Here is a 20,950-nt window from a genome sequence, read left to right on the forward strand (position 1 = left end):
GGAGTGTGCCCCTGGATATCTGTAAATGATGCCTGAGTGATGGAGTGTGCATCTGGATATCTGTAAATGATGTCTGAGTGATGGAGTGTGCCTCTGGATATCTGTAAATTATTTCTGATTGATGGAGTGTGCCCCTGGATATCTGTAAATGATGTCTGAGTGATGGAGTGTGCCCCTGGATATCTGTAAATGATGTCTGAGTGATGGAGTGTGCATCTGGATATCTGTAAATGATGTATGAGTGTTGGAGTGTGCCCCTGTCTATCTGTAAATTATGTCTGAGTGTTGGAGTGTGCCCCTGGATTTCTGTAAATTATGTCTGAGTGATTGAGTGTGCCCCTGCATATCTGTAAATGATGTCTGAGTGTTGGAGTGTGCCCCTGAATATCTGTAAATTATGTCTGAGTGATGGAGTTTGCCCCTGGATATCTGTAAATGATGTCTGAGTGATGGAGTGTGCCTCTGGATATCTGTAAATTATTTCTGATTGATGGAGTGTGCCCCTGGATATCTGTAAATGATGTCTGAGTGATGGAGTGTGCCCCTGGATATCTATAAATGATGTCTGAGTGTTGGAGTGTGCCCCTGGATATCTGTAAATGATGTATGAGTGATGGAGTGTGCCCCTGGATATCTGTAAATGATATCTGAGTGATGGAGTGTGCATCTGGATATCTGTAAATGATGTCTGAGTGTTGGAGTGTGCCCCCGTCTATCTGTAAATTATGTCTTAGTGTTGGAGTGTGCCCCTGGATATCTGTAAATTATGTCTGAGTGATGGAGTGTGCCCCTGGATATCTGTAAATGATGTCGGAGTGATGGAGTGTGCCTCTGGATATCTGTAAATTATTTCTGATTGATGGAGTGTGCCCCTGGATATCTGTAATTGATGTCTGAGTGATGGAGTGTGCCCCTGGATATCTGTAAATGATGTCTGAGTGTTGGAGTGTGCCGCTGGATATCTGTAAATTATGTCTGAGTGATGGAGTGTGCCCCTGGATATCTGTAAATGATGTCTGAGTGATGGAGTGTGCATCTGGATATCTGTAAATGATGTATGAGTTTTGGAGTGTGCCCCTGTCTATCTGTAAATTATGTCTGAGTGTTGGAGTGTGCCCCTGGATTTCTGTAAATTATGTCTGAGTGATTGAGTGTGCCCCTGCATATCTGTAAATGATGTCTGAGTGTTGGAGTGTGCCCCTGGATATCTGTAAATTATGTCTGAGTGATGGAGTTTGCCCCTGGATATCTGTAAATGATGTCTGAGTGATGGAGTTTTCCTCTGGATATCTGTAAATTATGTCTGAGTGATGGAGTGTGCCTCTGGATATCTGTAAATGATGTCTGAGTGATGGAGTGTGCCCCTGGATATCTGTAAATGATATCTGAGTGATGGAGTGTGGCCCTGGATATCTGTAAATGATGTCTGAGTGATGGAGTGTGCCCCTAGAAATCTGTAAATGATGTCTGAGTGTTGGAGTGTGCCCCTGGATATCTGTAAATTATGTCTGAGTGATGGAGTTTGCCCAGGATATCTGAAAATTATGTCTGAGTGATGGAGTGTGCCCCTGGATATCTGTAAATGATGTCTGAGTGATGGAGTGTGCCTCTGGATATCTGTAAATTATGTCTGAGTGATGGAGTGTGCCCCTGGCTATCTGTAAATGATGTCTGAGTGATAGAGTTTGCCTCTGGATATCTGTAAATGATGTCTGAGTGATGGAGTGTGCCTCTGGATATCTGTAAATGATGTCGGAGTGATGGAATGTGCCCCTGGATATCTGTAAATTATGTCTGAGTGATGGAGTGTGCCCCTGGATATCTGTAAATGATGCCTGAGTGATGGAGTGTGCATCTGGATATCTGTAAATGATGTCTGAGTGATGGAGTGTGCCTCTGGATATCTGTAAATTATTTCTGATTGATGGAGTGTGCCCCTGGATATCTGTAAATGATGTCTGAGTGATGGAGTGTGCCCCTGGATATCTGTAAATGATGTCTGAGTGATGGAGTTTTCCTCTGGATATCTGTAAATTATGTCTGAGTGATGGAGTGTGCCTCTGGATATCTGTAAATGATGTCTGAGTGATGGAGTGTGCCCCTGGATATCTGTAAATGATATCTGAGTGATGGAGTGTGGCCCTGGATATCTGTAAATGATGTCTGAGTGATGGAGTGTGCCCCTAGAAATCTGTAAATGATGTCTGAGTGTTGGAGTGTGCCCCTGGATATCTGTAAATTATGTCTGAGTGATGGAGTTTGCCCAGGATATCTGAAAATTATGTCTGAGTGATGGAGTGTGCCCCTGGATATCTGTAAATGATGTCTGAGTGATGGAGTGTGCCTCTGGATATCTGTAAATTATGTCTAAGTGATGGAGTGTGCCCCTGGCTATCTGTAAATGATGTCTGAGTGATAGAGTTTGCCTCTGGATATCTGTAAATGATGTCTGAGTGATGGAGTGTGCCTCTGGATATCTGTAAATGATGTCGGAGTGATGGAATGTGCCCCTGGATATCTGTAAATTATGTCTGAGTGATGGAGTGTGCCCCTGGATATCTGTAAATGATGCCTGAGTGATGGAGTGTGCATCTGGATATCTGTAAATGATGTCTGAGTGATGGAGTGTGCCTCTGGATATCTGTAAATTATTTCTGATTGATGGAGTGTGCCCCTGGATATCTGTAAATGATGTCTGAGTGATGGAGTGTGCCCCTGGATATCTGTAAATGATGTCTGAGTGATGGAGTGTGCATCTGGATATCTGTAAATGATGTATGAGTGTTGGAGTGTGCCCCTGTCTATCTGTAAATTATGTCTGAGTGTTGGAGTGTGCCCCTGGATTTCTGTAAATTATGTCTGAGTGATTGAGTGTGCCCCTGCATATCTGTAAATGATGTCTGAGTGTTGGAGTGTGCCCCTGAATATCTGTAAATTATGTCTGAGTGATGGAGTTTGCCCCTGGATATCTGTAAATGATGTCTGAGTGATGGAGTGTGCCTCTGGATATCTGTAAATTATTTCTGATTGATGGAGTGTGCCCCTGGATATCTGTAAATGATGTCTGAGTGATGGAGTGTGCCCCTGGAGATCTATAAATGATGTCTGAGTGTTGGAGTGTGCCCCTGGATATCTGTAAATGATGTATGAGTGATGGAGTGTGCCCCTGGATATCTGTAAATGATATCTGAGTGATGGAGTGTGCATCTGGATATCTGTAAATGATGTCTGAGTGTTGGAGTGTGCCCCCGTCTATCTGTAAATTATGTCTTAGTGTTGGAGTGTGCCCCTGGATATCTGTAAATTATGTCTGAGTGATGGAGTGTGCCCCTGGATATCTGTAAATGATGTCGGAGTGATGGAGTGTGCCTCTGGATATCTGTAAATTATTTCTGATTGATGGAGTGTGCCCCTGGATATCTGTAATTGATGTCTGAGTGATGGAGTGTGCCCCTGGATATCTGTAAATGATGTCTGAGTGTTGGAGTGTGCCGCTGGATATCTGTAAATTATGTCTGAGTGATGGAGTGTGCCCCTGGATATCTGTAAATGATGTCTGAGTGATGGAGTGTGCATCTGGATATCTGTAAATGATGTATGAGTTTTGGAGTGTGCCCCTGTCTATCTGTAAATTATGTCTGAGTGTTGGAGTGTGCCCCTGGATTTCTGTAAATTATGTCTGAGTGATTGAGTGTGCCCCTGCATATCTGTAAATGATGTCTGAGTGTTGGAGTGTGCCCCTGGATATCTGTAAATTATGTCTGAGTGATGGAGTTTGCCCCTGGATATCTGTAAATGATGTCTGAGTGATGGAGTTTTCCTCTGGATATCTGTAAATTATGTCTGAGTGATGGAGTGTGCCTCTGGATATCTGTAAATGATGTCTGAGTGATGGAGTGTGCCCCTGGATATCTGTAAATGATATCTGAGTGATGGAGTGTGGCCCTGGATATCTGTAAATGATGTCTGAGTGATGGAGTGTGCCCCTAGAAATCTGTAAATGATGTCTGAGTGTTGGAGTGTGCCCCTGGATATCTGTAAATTATGTCTGAGTGATGGAGTTTGCCCAGGATATCTGAAAATTATGTCTGAGTGATGGAGTGTGCCCCTGGATATCTGTAAATGATGTCTGAGTGATGGAGTGTGCCTCTGGATATCTGTAAATTATGTCTGAGTGATGGAGTGTGCCCCTGGCTATCTGTAAATGATGTCTGAGTGATAGAGTTTGCCTCTGGATATCTGTAAATGATGTCTGAGTGATGGAGTGTGCCTCTGGATATCTGTAAATGATGTCGGAGTGATGGAATGTGCCCCTGGATATCTGTAAATTATGTCTGAGTGATGGAGTGTGCCCCTGGATATCTGTAAATGATGCCTGAGTGATGGAGTGTGCATCTGGATATCTGTAAATGATGTCTGAGTGATGGAGTGTGCCTCTGGATATCTGTAAATTATTTCTGATTGATGGAGTGTGCCCCTGGATATCTGTAAATGATGTCTGAGTGATGGAGTGTGCCCCTGGATATCTATAAATGATGTCTGAGTGTTGGAGTGTGCCCCTGGATATCTGTAAATGATGTATGAGTGATGGAGTGTGCCCCTGGATATCTGTAAATGATATCTGAGTGATGGAGTGTGCATCTGGATATCTGTAAATGATGTCTGAGTGTTGGAGTGTGCCCCCGTCTATCTGTAAATTATGTCTTAGTGTTGGAGTGTGCCCCTGGATATCTGTAAATTATGTCTGAGTGATGGAGTGTGCCCCTGGATATCTGTAAATGATGTCGGAGTGATGGAGTGTGCCTCTGGATATCTGTAAATTATTTCTGATTGATGGATTGTGCCCCTGGATATCTGTAATTGATGTCTGAGTGATGGAGTGTGCCCCTGGATATCTGTAAATGATGTCTGAGTGTTGGAGTGTGCCGCTGGATATCTGTAAATGATGTCTGAGTGATGGAGTGTGCCCCTGGATATCTGTAAATGATGTCTGAGTGATGGAGTGTGCATCTGGATATCTGTAAATGATGTATGAGTGTTGGAGTGTGCCCCTGTCTATCTGTAAATTATGTCTGAGTGTTGGAGTGTGCCCCTGGATTTCTGTAAATTATGTCTGAGTGATTGAGTGTGCCCCTGCATATCTGTAAATGATGTCTGAGTGTTGGAGTGTGCCCCTGAATATCTGTAAATTATGTCTGAGTGATGGAGTTTGCCCCTGGATATCTGTAAATGATGTCTGAGTGATGGAGTTTTCCTCTGGATATCTGTAAATTATGTCTGAGTGATGGAGTGTGCCTCTGGATATCTGTAAATGATGTCTGAGTGATGGAGTGTGCCCCTGGCTATCTGTAAATGATGTCTGAGTGTTGGAGTGTGCCCCTGGATATCTGTAAATGATGTCTGAGTGATGGAGTTTTCCTCTGGATATCTGTAAATGATGTCTGAGTGATGGAGTGTGCCTCTGGATATCTGTAAATGTCTGAGTGATGGAGTGTGCCCCTGGATATCTGTAAATGATGTCTGAGTGATGGAGTGTGCCCCTGGATACCTGTAAATGATGTCTGAGTGATGGAGTGTGCCCCTGGATATCTGTAAATTATGTTTGAGTGATGGAGTGTGCCCCTGGATATCTGTAGATTATGTCTGAGTGATGGAGTGTGCCCCTGGATATCTGTAAATGATGTCTGAGTGATGGAGTGTGCCCCTGGATATCTGTAGATTATGTCTGAGTGATGGAGTGTGCCCCTGGATATCTGTAAATGATGTCTGAGTGATGGAGTGTGCCCCTGGATATCTGTAAATGATGTCTGGGTGATGGAGTGTGCCCCTTGCTATCTGTAAATGATGTCTGAGTGATGGAGTGTGCCCCCGTCTATCTGTAAATGATGTCTGAGTGTTGGAGTGTGCCCCTGGAAATCTGTAAATGATGTCTGAGTGTTGGAGTGTGCCCCTGGATATCTGTAAATTATGTCTGAGTGATGGAGTTTGCCCAGGATATCTGAAAATTATGTCTGAGTGATGGAGTGTGCCCCTGGATATCTGTAAATTATGTCTGAGTGATGGAGTGTGCCCCTGGCTATCTGTAAATGATGTCTGAGTGATGGAGTGTGCCCCTGGATATCTGTAAATTATGTCTGAGTGATGGAGTGTGCCTCTGGATATCTGTAAATGATGTCTGCGTGATGGAGTGTGCCCATGGATATCTGTAAATTATGTGTGAGTGTTGGAGTGTGCCTCTGGATATCTGTAAATTATGTCTGAGTGACGGAGTGTGCCCCTGGATATCTGTAAATTATGTCTGAGTGATGGAGTGTGCCCCTGGATATCTGTAAATGATGTCTGAGTGATGGAGTGTGCCCCTGGCTATCTGTAAATGATGTCTGAGTGATGGAGTGTGCCCCTGGATATCTGTAAATTATGTTTGAGTGATGGAGTGTGCCCCTGGATATCTGTAGATGATGTCTGAGTGATGGAGTGTGCCCCTGGATATCTGTAAATGATGTCTGAGTGATGGAGTGTGCCCCTGGATATCTGTAAATTATGTCTGAGTGATGGAGTTTGCCCAGGATTTCTGAAAATTATGTCTGAGTGATGGAGTGTGCCCCTGGATATCTGTAAATTATGTCTGAGTGATGGAGTGTGCCCCTGGCTATCTGTAAATGATGTCTGAGTGATGGTGTGTGCCCCTGGATATCTGTAAATTATGTCTGAGTGATGGAGTGTACCTCTGGATATCTGTAAATTATGTCTGAGTGATGGAGTGTGCCCCTGGATATCTGTAAATTATGTGTGAGTGTTGGAGTGTGCCTCTGGATATCTGTAAATGATGTCTGAGTGATGGAGTGTGCCCCTGGATATCTGTAAATGATGTCTGAGTGATGGAGTGTGCCCTTGGCTATCTGTAAATGATGTCTGAGAAATGGAGTGTGCCCCTGGATATCTGTAGATTATGTCTGAGTGATGGAGTGTGCCCCTGGATATCTGTAAATTATTTCTGAGTGATGGAGTGTGCCCCTGGATATCTGTAAATGATATCTGAGTGATGGAGTGTGCCCCTGGATATCTGTAAATGATGTCTGAGTGATGGAGTGTGCCCCTAGAAATCTGTAAATGATGTCTGAGTGTTGGAGTGTGCCCCTGGATATCTGTAAATTATGTCTGAGTGATGGAGTTTGCCCAGGATATCTGAAAATTATGTCTGAGTGATGGAGTGTGCCGCTGGATATCTGTAAATGATGTCTGAGTGATGGAGTGTGCCTCTGGATATCTGTAAATTATGTCTGAGTGATGGAGTGTGCCTCTGGATATCTGTAAATGATGTCTGAGTGATGGAATGTGCCCCTGGATATCTGTAAATTATGTCTGAGTGATGGAGTGTGCCGCTGGATATCTGTAAATGATGCCTGAGTGATGGAGTGTGCATCTGGATATCTGTAAATGATGTCTGAGTGATGGAGTGTGCCTCTGGATATCTGTAAATTATTTCTGATTGATGGAGTGTGCCCCTGGATATCTGTAAATGATGTCTGAGTGATGGAGTGTGCCCCTGGATATCTATAAATGATGTCTGAGTGTTGGAGTGTGCCCCTGGATATCTGTAAATGATGTATGAGTGATGGAGTGTGCCCCTGGATATCTGTAAATGATATCTGAGTGATGGAGTGTGCATCTGGATATCTGTAAATGATGTCTGAGTGTTGGAGTGTGCCCCCGTCTATCTGTAAATTATGTCTTAGTGTTGGAGTGTGCCCCTGGATATCTGTAAATTATGTCTGAGTGATGGAGTGTGCCCCTGGATATCTGTAAATGATGTCGGAGTGATGGAGTGTGCCTCTGGATATCTGTAAATTATTTCTGATTGATGGAGTGTGCCCCTGGATATCTGTAATTGATGTCTGAGTGATGGAGTGTGCCCCTGGATATCTGTAAATGATGTCTGAGTGTTGGAGTGTGCCGCTGGATATCTGTAAATTATGTCTGAGTGATGGAGTGTGCCCCTGGATATCTGTAAATGATGTCTGAGTGATGGAGTGTGCATCTGGATATCTGTAAATGATGTATGAGTTTTGGAGTGTGCCCCTGTCTATCTGTAAATTATGTCTGAGTGATGGAGTTTGCCCCTGGATATCTGTAAATGATGTCTGAGTGATGGAGTTTTCCTCTGGATATCTGTAAATTATGTCTGAGTGATGGAGTGTGCCTCTGGATATCTGTAAATGATGTCTGAGTGATGGAGTGTGCCCCTGGATATCTGTAAATGATATCTGAGTGATGGAGTGTGGCCCTGGATATCTGTAAATGATGTCTGAGTGATGGAGTGTGCCCCTAGAAATCTGTAAATGATGTCTGAGTGTTGGAGTGTGCCCCTGGATATCTGTAAATTATGTCTGAGTGATGGAGTTTGCCCAGGATATCTGAAAATTATGTCTGAGTGATGGAGTGTGCCCCTGGATATCTGTAAATGATGTCTGAGTGATGGAGTGTGCCTCTGGATATCTGTAAATTATGTCTGAGTGATGGAGTGTGCCCCTGGCTATCTGTAAATGATGTCTGAGTGATAGAGTTTGCCTCTGGATATCTGTAAATGATGTCTGAGTGATGGAGTGTGCCTCTGGATATCTGTAAATGATGTCGGAGTGATGGAATGTGCCCCTGGATATCTGTAAATTATGTCTGAGTGATGGAGTGTGCCCCTGGATATCTGTAAATGATGCCTGAGTGATGGAGTGTGCATCTGGATATCTGTAAATGATGTCTGAGTGATGGAGTGTGCCTCTGGATATCTGTAAATTATTTCTGATTGATGGAGTGTGCCCCTGGATATCTGTAAATGATGTCTGAGTGATGGAGTGTGCCCCTGGATATCTATAAATGATGTCTGAGTGTTGGAGTGTGCCCCTGGATATCTGTAAATGATGTATGAGTGATGGAGTGTGCCCCTGGATATCTGTAAATGATATCTGAGTGATGGAGTGTGCATCTGGATATCTGTAAATGATGTCTGAGTGTTGGAGTGTGCCCCCGTCTATCTGTAAATTATGTCTTAGTGTTGGAGTGTGCCCCTGGATATCTGTAAATTATGTCTGAGTGATGGAGTGTGCCCCTGGATATCTGTAAATGATGTCGGAGTGATGGAGTGTGCCTCTGGATATCTGTAAATTATTTCTGATTGATGGAGTGTGCCCCTGGATATCTGTAATTGATGTCTGAGTGATGGAGTGTGCCCCTGGATATCTGTAAATGATGTCTGAGTGTTGGAGTGTGCCGCTGGATATCTGTAAATGATGTCTGAGTGATGGAGTGTGCCCCTGGATATCTGTAAATGATGTCTGAGTGATGGAGTGTGCATCTGGATATCTGTAAATGATGTATGAGTGTTGGAGTGTGCCCCTGTCTATCTGTAAATTATGTCTGAGTGTTGGAGTGTGCCCCTGGATTTCTGTAAATTATGTCTGAGTGATTGAGTGTGCCCCTGCATATCTGTAAATGATGTCTGAGTGTTGGAGTGTGCCCCTGAATATCTGTAAATTATGTCTGAGTGATGGAGTTTGCCCCTGGATATCTGTAAATGATGTCTGAGTGATGGAGTTTTCCTCTGGATATCTGTAAATTATGTCTGAGTGATGGAGTGTGCCTCTGGATATCTGTAAATGATGTCTGAGTGATGGAGTGTGCCCCTGGATATCTGTAAATTATGTTTGAGTGATGGAGTGTGCCCCTGGATATCTGTAGATTATGTCTGAGTGATGGAGTGTGCCCCTGGAAATCTGTAAATGATGTCTGAGTGATGGAGTGTGCCCCTGGATATCTGTAGATTATGTCTGAGTGATGGAGTGTGCCCCTGGATATCTGTAAATGATGTCTGAGTGATGGAGTGTGCCCCTGGATATCTGTAAATGATGTCTGAGTGATGGAGTGTGCCCCTTGCTATCTGTAAATGATGTCTGAGTGATGGAGTGTGCCCCCGTCTATCTGTAAATCATGTCTGAGTGTTGGAGTGTGCCCCTGGAAATCTGTAAATGATGTCTGAGTGTTGGAGTGTGCCCCTGGATATCTGAAAATTATTTCTGAGTGATGGAGTGTGCCCCTGGATATCTGTAAATGATGTCTGAGTGATGGAGTGTGCCCCTGGCTATCTGTAAATGATGTCTGAGTGATGGAGTGTGCCCCTGGATATCTGTAAATGATGTCTGAGTGATGGAGTGTGCCCCTAGAAATCTGTAAATGATGTCTGAGTGTTGGAGTGTGCCCCTGGATATCTGTAAATTATGTCTGAGTGATGGAGTTTGCCCAGAATATCTGAAAATTATGTCTGAGTGATGGAGTGTGCCGCTGGATATCTGTAAATGATGTCTGAGTGATGGAGTGTGCCTCTGGATATCTGTAAATTATGTCTGAGTGATGGAGTGTGCCCCTGGCTATCTGTAAATGATGTCTGAGTGGTAGAGTGTGCCTCTGGATATCTGTAAATGATGTCTGAGTGATGGAGTGTGCCTCTGGATATCTGTAAATGATGTCTGAGTGATGGAATGTGCCCCTGGATATCTGTAAATTATGTCTGAGTGATGGAGTGTGCCCCTGGATATCTGTAAATGATGCCTGAGTGATGGAGTGTGCATCTGGATATCTGTAAATGATATCTGAGTGATGGAGTGTGCCTCTGGATATCTGTAAATTATTTCTGATTGATGGAGTGTGCCCCTGGATATCTGTAAATGATGTCTGAGTGATGGAGTGTGCCCCTGGATATCTGTAAATGATGTCTGAGTGTTGGAGTGTGCCCCTGGATATCTGTAAATGATGTATGAGTGATGGAGTGTGCCCCTGGATATCTGTAAATGATATCTGAGTGATGGAGTGTGCATCTGGATATCTGTAAATGATGTCTGAGTGTTGGAGTGTGCCCCCGTCTATCTGTAAATTATGTCTTAGTGTTGGAGTGTGCCCCTGGATATCTGTAAATGATGTCTGAGTGATGGAGTGTGCCCCTGGATATCTGTAAATGATGTCGGAGTGATGGAGTGTACCTCTGGATATCTGTAAATTATTTCTGATTGATGGAGTGTGCCCCTGGATATCTGTAATTGATGTCTGAGTGATGGAGTGTGCCCCTGGATATCTGTAAATGATGTCTGAGTGTTGGAGTGTGCCGCTGGATATCTGTAAATGATGTCTGAGTGATGGAGTGTGCCCCTGGATATCTGTAAATGATGTCTGAGTGATGGAGTGTGCATCTGGATATCTGTAAATTATGTATGAGTGTTGGAGTGTGCCCCTGTCTATCTGTAAATTATGTCTGAGTGTTGGAGTGTGCCCCTGGATTTCTGTAAATTATGTCTGAGTGATTGAGTGTGCCCCTGCATATCTGTAAATGATGTCTGAGTGTTGGAGTGTGCCCCTGGATATCTGTAAATTATGTCTGAGTGATGGAGTTTGCCCCTGGATATCTGTAAATGATGTCTGAGTGATGGAGTTTTCCTCTGGATATCTGTAAATTATGTCTGAGTGATGGAGTGTGCCTCTGGATATCTGTAAATGATGTCTGAGTGATGGAGTGTGCCCCTGGCTATCTGTAAATGATGTGTGAGTGATGGAGTGTGCCCCTGGATATCTGTAAATTATGTCTGAGTGATGGAGTGTGCCCCTGGATATCTGTAAATGATGCCTTAGTGATGGAGTGTGCATCTGGATATCTGTAAATGATATCTGAGTGATGGAGTGTGCCTCTGGATATCTGTAAATGATGTCTGAGTGATGGAATGTGCCCCTGGATATCTGTAAATTATGTCTGAGTGATGGAGTGTGCCCCTGGATATCTGTAAATGATGCCTGAGTGATGGAGTGTGCATCTGGATATCTGTAAATGATATCTGAGTGATGGAGTGTGCCTCTGGATATCTGTAAATTATTTCTGATTGATGGAGTGTGCCCCTGGATATCTGTAAATGATGTCTGAGTGATGGAGTGTGCCCCTGGATATCTGTAAATGATGTCTGAGTGTTGGAGTGTGCCCCTGGATATCTGTAAATGATGTATGAGTGATGGAGTTTGCCCCTGGATATCTGTAAATGATATCTGAGTGATGGAGTGTGCATCTGGATATCTGTAAATGATGTCTGAGTGTTGGAGTGTGCCCCCGTCTATCTGTAAATTATGTCTTAGTGTTGGAGTGTGCCCCTGGATATCTGTAAATGATGTCTGAGTGATGGAGTGTGCCCCTGGATATCTGTAAATGATGTCGGAGTGATGGAGTGTGCCTCTGGATATCTGTAAATTATTTCTGATTGATGGAGTGTGCCCCTTGATATCTGTAATTGATGTCTGAGTGATGGAGTGTGCCCCTGGATATCTGTAAATGATGTCTGAGTGTTGGAGTGTGCCGCTGGATATCTGTAAATGATGTCTGAGTGATGGAGTGTGCCCCTGGATATCTGTAAATGATGTCTGAGTGATGGAGTGTGCATCTGGATATCTGTAAATTATGTATGAGTGTTGGAGTGTGCCCCTGTCTATCTGTAAATTATGTCTGAGTGTTGGAGTGTGCCCCTGGATTTCTGTAAATTATGTCTGAGTGATTGAGTGTGCCCCTGCATATCTGTAAATGATGTCTGAGTGTTGGAGTGTGCCCCTGGATATCTGTAAATTATGTCTGAGTGATGGAGTTTGCCCCTGGATATCTGTAAATGATGTCTGAGTGATGGAGTTTTCCTCTGGATATCTGTAAATTATGTCTGAGTGATGGAGTGTGCCTCTGGATATCTGTAAATGATGTCTGAGTGATGGAGTGTGCCCCTGGCTATCTGTAAATGATGTCTGAGTGATGGAGTGTGCCCCTGGATATCTGTAAATTATGTTTGAGTGATGGAGTGTGCCCCTGGATATCTGTAGATTATGTCTGAGTGATGGAGTGTGCCCCTGGAAATCTGTAAATAATGTCTGAGTGATGGAGTGTGCCCCTGGATATCTGTAGATTATGTCTTAGTGATGGAGTGTGCCCCTGGATATCTGTAAATGATGTCTGAGTGATGGAGTGTGCCCCTGGATATCTGTAAATTATGTCTGAGTGATGGAGTGTGCCCCTTGCTATCTGTAAATGATGTCTGAGTGATGGAGTGTGCCCCCGTCTATCTGTAAATCATGTCTGAGTGTTGTAGTGTGCCCCTGGAAATCTGTAAATGATGTCTGAGTGTTGGAGTGTGCCCCTGGATATCTGTAAATTATGTCTGAGTGATGGAGTTTGCCCAGGATATCTGAAAATTATTTCTGAGTGATGGAGTGTGCCCCTGGATATCTGTAAATGATGTCTGAGTGATGGAGTGTGCCCCTGGCTATCTGTAAATGATGTCTGAGTGATGGAGTGTGCCCCTGGATATCTGTAAATGATGTCTGAGTGATGGAGTGTGCCTCTGGATATCTGTAAATTATGTCTGAGTGATGGAGTGTGCCCCTGGATATCTATAAATTATGTGTGAGTGTTGGAGTGTGCCCCTGGATATCTGTAAATTATGTCTGAGTGACGGAGTGTGCCCTTGGATATCTGTAAATTATGTCTGAGTGATGGAGTGTGCCCCTGGATATCTGTAAATTATGTCTGAGTGATGGAGTGTGCCCCTGGCTATCTGTAAAACATGTCTGAGTGTTGGAGTGTGCCCCTGTTATCTGTAAATTATGTCTGAGTGATGGAGTGTGCCCCTGGATATCTGTAAATGATGTCTGAGTGATGGAGTGTGCCCCTGGCTATCTGTAAATGATGTCTGAGTGATGGAGTGTGCCCCTGGATATCTGTAAATTATATCTGAGTTATGGAGTGTGCCCCTGGATATCTGTAAATTATGTCTGAGTGATGGAGTGTGCCCCTGGAAATCTGTAAATGATGTCTGAGTGTTGGAGTGTGCCCCTGGATATCTGTAAATTATGTCTGAGGGATGGAGTGTGCCCCCGGATATCTGTAAATGATGTCTGAGTGATGGAGTGTGCCTCTGGATATCTGTAAATGATGTCTGAGTGATGGAGTGTGCCTCTGGATATCTGTAAATGATGTCTGAGTGATGGCGTGCCCCTGGATATCTGTAAATGATGTCTGAGTGATGGAGTGTGCCCCTGGATATCTGTAAATTATGTCTGAGTGATGGAGTGTGCCCCTGGATATCTGTAAATGATGTCTGAGTTATGGAGTGTGCCCCTGGATATCTGTAAATGATGTCTGAGGGATGGAGTGTGCCCCTGGATATCCATACATTTTAAAAACAAGAAAATACTTTGCTTAATAGAAGGAATGTGTACTTCTTTGTAATTCTACTTTTACTTTTGATATGTACGTATATTTTAGCAATTACATTTCATTTTGATACTTAAGTATATTTAGAACCAAATACTTTTAGACTTTAACTCAAGTAGTATTTTACTGGGTGACTTTACTTTTACTTGAGTAACGTTCTATTAAGGTATCTATACTTTAATCAAGTATGACCATTGGGTACTGCTATACATTATAATCAGTATACATCTCAGTATACATCACTATACATACATTTTATTTTTATTTCACCTTTATTTAACCAGGTAAGCTAGTTGAGAACAAGTTCTCATTTCCAACTGCAACCTGGCCAAGATAAAGCAACGCGACACAAACAACAACACAGAGTTACACATGGAATAAGCAAGCATACAATCAATAACACATAGAAAAAAGAAAGTCTACATACAGTGTGTGCAAATGGTGTGAGGAGGTAAGGCAATAAATAGGCCATAGTAGCGAAGTAATTAGAATTTAGCAAATTATCAATGGAGTGACAGATGAGCAGATGGTGACTACAATCAGTATACATCAATATACATTATGCTCAGTATATATCTCATTATACATCACGATACATTATACTCAGTAAAATATTAATTTTCACAAAGTCTGCTGCCTCAGTTTGTATGATGGCAATTTGCATATACTCCAGAATGTTATGAAGAGTGATCAGATTAAATGCAATGAATTAAAAAGTCCCTCTTTGCCATGCAAATGAACTGAATCCCCCCAAAAACATTTCCACTGCATTTCAGCCCTGCCACAAAAGGACCAGCTGCATCGTGTCTGTGATTCTCTCATTAACACAGGTGTGACTGTTGATGAGGAGAAGGCTGGAGATCACTCTGTCATGCTGATTGAGTTCGAATAACAGACTGGAAGCTTCAAAAGGAGTGTGGTGCTTGGAATCATTGTTCTTCCTCTGTCAACCATGGTTACCTTCAAGGAAACACGTGCCGTCATCATTTATTTGCACAAAAAGGGCTTCACCGGCAAGGATATTGCTGCCAGTAAGATTGCACCTAAATCAACCATTTATCGGATCATCAAGAACTACAAGGAGAGCAGTTCAATTGTTGTGAAGAAGGCTTCAGGGCGCCCAAGAATGTCCAGCAAGTGTCCTAAAGTTGATTCAGCTGCAGGTTCGGGGCACCACCAGTACAGAGCTTGTTCAGGAATGGCAGCAGGCAGGTGTGAGTGCATCTGCACGCACAGTGAGGCAAAGACTTTTGGAGGATGGCCTGGTGTCAAGAAGGGCAGCAAAGAAGACACTTCTCTCCAGGAAAAACATCAGGGACAGACTGATATTCTGCAAAAGGTACAGGGATTGGACTGCTGAGGACTGGGGTAAAGTCATTTTCTCTGATGAATCCCCTTTCCGATTGTTTGGGTAATCCGGAAAAAAGTTTTTCCAGAAAAGACAAGTTGAGCATTACCATCAGTCCATTGTCATGCAAACAGTAAAGCATCCTGAGACAATTCATGTGTGGGGTTGCTTCTCAGCCAAGGGAGTGGGCTCACTCACAATTTTGCCTAAGAACATAGCCATGAATAAAGAATGGTACCAACACATCCTCCGAGAGCAACTTCTCCCAACCGTCCAGGAAAAGTTTGGGGACGAACAATGCCTTTTCCAGCATGATGGAGCACCTTGCCATAAGGCAAAGGTGATAACTAAGTGGCTCAGGGACCAAAACATTGATATGTTGGGTCCATGGCCAGGAAACTCCCCAGACCTTAATCCCATTGAGAACTTGTGGTGAATCCTCAAGAGGCGGGTGGACAAACAAAAACTCACAAATTCTGACAAACTCCAAGCATTGATTATGCAAGAATGGGCTGTCATTAGTCAGGATGTGGCCCAGAAGTTAATTGACAGCATGCCAGGGCGGATTGTAGAGGTCTTGAAAAAGAAGGGTCAACACTGTAAATATTGACTCTATGCATCAACTTCATGTAATTGTTAATAAAAGCCTTTGACACTTATGAAATGCTTGTAATTATACTTCAATATTCCATAGTAACATCTGACAAAAATATCTAAAGACACTGAAACAGCAAACTTTGTGGAAATTAATAGTTGTGTCATTCTCAAAAGTTTTAGCCATGACAGTACTATGCTTCTCGCAGTCATGGCTGAACAAGCACATGGATAATATACATCTATCTGTATTTTCTGTGCAGGACAGAACGGCAGAGTCCGCTAAGATCAAGGGAGGTGTGTGTCTCTCTATTAACAGCTAGTGCACAATCTCCGATGTGAGCAAGACCTTTGAACAGGTTAACATTAACAAGGCCGCAGGGCCAGACAGATTACCAGGATGTGTACTCGGAGCATGCGCGGATCAGCTGGCAAGTGTCTTCACTGACATTTTCAACCTCTCCCTGACCCAGTCTGTAATACCTTTATTTTTCAAGCAAGCTACCATATTCCCTGTGCCCAAGAATGCCAAGGTTACCTGTCTAAATGACTACCGCCCAGTAGCACTCAAATCTGTAGCCAACAACACATGCCATGCTGACCCTCAACATTGGGACCCCTCAGGGGTGTGTGCTCAATCCCCTACTGTACTCCCTGTTCACCCAAGAAGTGAGCCGTGCACGATTCCAACACCATCATTAAGTTTGCCGTCGCCACGACTGGGGTAGGCCAAATTGCCAACGACAGTGAGACAGCCCACAAAGAGGAGGTCAGAAACCTGGCAGTGTGGTGTCAGGACAACAACCTCTCCCTCAACGTGATCAAGACAAAGGAGATGATTGTGGACTACAGGAAATGGAGGGCCGAGCACACACCTCATTCACATCGACAGAGCTGTAATGGAGCCGGTCGAGAGCTTCAAGTTCCTCAGTGTCCACATCACTAAGGATCTATTATGGTCCACAAACACACCAACACAGTTGTGAAGAGGGTACAACAACACCTCTTCCCCCTCACGATTTGGCATGGGGCCTCAGATCCTCAAGATGTTCTACAGCTGAACCATTGAGAGCATCTTGACTGGCTGCATCACCGCTTGGTATGGCAGCCGCTCGCCACCCGACCGCAAGGCGCTACAGAGGGTAGTGCGTATGGCCCAGTACATCACAAGGGCCAAACTCCCTGCAATCCAGGACCTCTATACCAGGCGGTGTCAGAGGGAGGCCCAAAAAATGGTCAAAGAGTCCAGTGTCCCGCTGGTATAAAGGACTTGGAGACAGGCACAGGAATACATCATCTGGATTTTTAATACACCCAAAACAAACATGTATAAAAAACACTGGGATGTACCCAAACAAAAGAGCGAGGGTAGACCTCGCAAAACAAAAGAGCGAGGGTTAATCAAAAGAGCGAGGGTAGACCTCGCAAAACAAAAGAGCAAGGGTTAAACAAAAGAGTGAGGGTAAAACGACACGGGATGAGACCCGTAATACACAATGCACAAAACACAGCACAGGCTGAGACAACGCATAGGTACTCACACGACCAATGGACATGGGAACAATAACACGCAGCACAGGAAAAGACATCGCATAGGTAATCGCACCACCAACGGACATGAGAACAATAAGATACAGCCCAATTTGGGAAACAAAGGGCACATTTATACAAATACAATCACTGAGGAATTGGAAGAATTGGAACCAGGTGTGCGTAATGATACAGTTCAGTGCAGCCCAGAAGGCCGCATATAGCCATGTTATTACCTGGTACCCCCTGTATATAGCCATGTTATTATCTGGCATTCCCTGTATATAGCCATGTTATTACTTGGTATTCCCTGTATATAACCATGTTATTACCTGGTACTCCCTGTATATAGCCACGTTATTACCTGGTACTCCCTGTACATAACCATGTTATTACCTGGTACACCCTGTATATAGCCATGCTATTAACCTGGTACCCCTGCACATCGACTAAGTACTGGTACTCCTTGTATATAACCATGTTATTACCTGGTACTCCCTGTATATAGCCACGTTATTACCTGGTACTCCCTGTATATAGCCATGTTATTACCTCCCTGTATATAGCCATGTTATTTCCTGGTACTACCTGTATCTAGTCATGTTATTACCTGGTACTCCCTGTATATAGCCATGTTATTACCTGGTACTACCTGTATCTAGCCATGTTATTACCTGGTACTCCCTGTATATAGCCATGTTATTACCTGGTACCCCTGTATATAGCCATGTTATGGGCTATACTCAGCCTTGTCTGAGGATGGTAAGTTGGTGGTTGAAGATATCCCTCTAGAGGTGTGGGGGCTGTGCTTTGGCAAAGTGGGTGGGGTTATATCCTTCCTGTTTGGCCCTGTCCGGGGGTGTCCTCGGATGGGGTCACAGTGTCTCCTGACCCCTCCTGTCTCAGCCTCCAGTATTTATGCTGCAGTAGTTTATGTGTCGGGGGCTGGGGTCAGTTTGTTATATCTGGAGTACTTCTCCTGTCCTATTCAGTGTCCTTTTGTGAAGTTAAGTGTGCTCTCTCTAATTCTCTCTTTCTTTCTCTCTCTCGGAGGACCTGAGCCCTAGGACCATGCCTCAGGACTACCTGACATGATGACTCCTTGCTGTCCCCAGTCCACCTGGCCGTGCTGATGCTCCAGTTTCAACTGTTCTGCCTTATTATTATTGGACCATGCTGGTCATTTATGAACATTTGAACATCTTGGCTATGTTCTGTTATAATCTCCACCCGGCACAGCCAGAAGAGGACTGGCCACATAGCCTGGTTCCTCTTTAGGTTTCTTCCTAGGTTTTGGCCTTTCTAGGGAATTTTTCCTAGCCACCGTGCTTCTACACCTGCATTGCTTGTTGTTTGGGGTTTTAGGCTGGGTTTCTGTACAGCACTTTGAGATATCAGCTGATGTACTAAGGGCTATATAAATAGATTTGATTTAATTTGATTTGATTTGATTTATTACCTGGTACACTTTGTATTTTATCATTTTATTACCTGGTACACCTTGTACATAGCCATTTGTTACCTGGTACTCCCTGTATATAGCCATGTTATTACCTAATACTCCCTGTATATAGCCCTGTTATTACCTGGTACTCCTTGTATATAACCATGTTATTACTTCCCTATATATAGCCATGTTATTACCTGGTACTCCCTGTATATAGCCATGTTATTACCTGGTACCTCTGTATATAGCCTTGTTATTACCTGGTACTCCTGTATATAGCCTCGTTATTACCTGGTACTCCCTGTATATAGCCATGTTATTACCTGGTACTCCCTGTATATAGCCATGTTATTACATGGTACTCCCTGTATATAGCCATGTTATTACCTGGTACCCCTGTATATAGTCATGTTATTACCTGGTACTCCCTGTTTATAGCCATGTTATTACCTGGTACTCCCTGTTTATAGACATGTTATTACCTGGTACCCCTGTATATAGCCTCGTTATTACCTGGTACCCCTACACATTTACTTGGTACTGGTACTCCATTTATATAGCCTTGTTATTGTTTTTGTGTTGTTACTATTTCCTTTATTTTGTAAGATTTGATTTGATATGTTATAAACAATACAAAACATACATAAACTACAACATCATACAAACATCAACTACATCACCCTGCCCAGTCCCACTAGCTCCCCCATCTCCAGATCAACTACATCACCCTGCCCAGTCCCATCTGCAGATCAACTACATCACCCTGCCCAGACCCACTAGCTCCCCCATCTGCAGATCAACTACATCACCCTGCCCAGACCCACTAGCTCCCCCATCTGCAGATCAACTACATCACCCTGCCCAGACCCACTCGCTCCCCCATCTGCAGATCAACTACATCACCCTGCCCAGACCCACTAGCTCCCCCCATCTGCATCACCCTGCCCAGACCCACTAGCTCCCCCCATCTACATCACCCTGACCAGACCCACTACATTTTTGTTAACTGTAATTTCGTTACACTCCAACTTTCCCTCGATCTTGAACCAACATCAGTTCTTTTTAAGTCTTGGTTCCAATAGTTAATCTTTTTTTCTAAAAGATTGTCAGTTGGATAAACTCTGCAAGGTTTTGTATGTCTTACCTATCATATGAACATCATTTTCTAACTCAAATATGATTCCCTCAATGTTTAAATAGTTTATTTATCAAATATTTTAAACTCTGCACTGTTGGGAAATGGGCTCATAAGTAAGCATTTCATGTAAAGCAGTGGAGAGGGTAGTAAGTTTTAAGTTCCTCGGCGTACACATCACAGACAAACTGAATTGGTCCACCCACACAGACAGCATCGTGAAGAAGGCGCAGCAGCGCCACTTCAACCTCAGGAGGCTGAAGAAATTCGGCTTGTCACCAAAAGCACTCACAAACTTCTACAGATGCACAATCGAGAGCATCCTGTCAGGCTGTATGCCTGGTACGGCAACTGCTCCGCCCACAACCGTAAGGCTCTCCAGAGGGTAGTGAGGTCTGCACAACGCATCACCGGGGGCAAACTACCTGCCCTTCAGGACACCTACACCACCCGATGTCACAGGAAGGCCATAAAGATCATCAAGGACAACAACCACCCGAGCCACTGCCTGTTCACCCCGCTATCATCCAGAAGGCGAGGTCAGTACAGGTGCATCAAAGCTGAGACCGAGAGACTGAAAAACAGCTTCTATCTCAAGGCCATCAGACTGTTAAACAG

At 43.8% G+C, this 20,950-nt stretch overlaps 1 protein-coding gene across 2 annotated transcripts in view; it reads right to left on the bottom strand.

The window, feature by feature from the left end:
- The window catches only part of LOC110489349 (regulating synaptic membrane exocytosis protein 2), a 263,080-nt gene that overhangs the window by 205,933 nt on the left and 36,197 nt on the right, over positions 1-20,950 (bottom strand). The gene's annotated exons all lie outside the window — the stretch shown is intronic.

This window comes from Oncorhynchus mykiss, chromosome 30 (genome assembly GCF_057628025.1).
Source record: "Oncorhynchus mykiss isolate SJ-2025 chromosome 30, ASM5762802v1, whole genome shotgun sequence".
Classification (NCBI taxonomy): domain Eukaryota; kingdom Metazoa; phylum Chordata; class Actinopteri; order Salmoniformes; family Salmonidae; genus Oncorhynchus; species Oncorhynchus mykiss.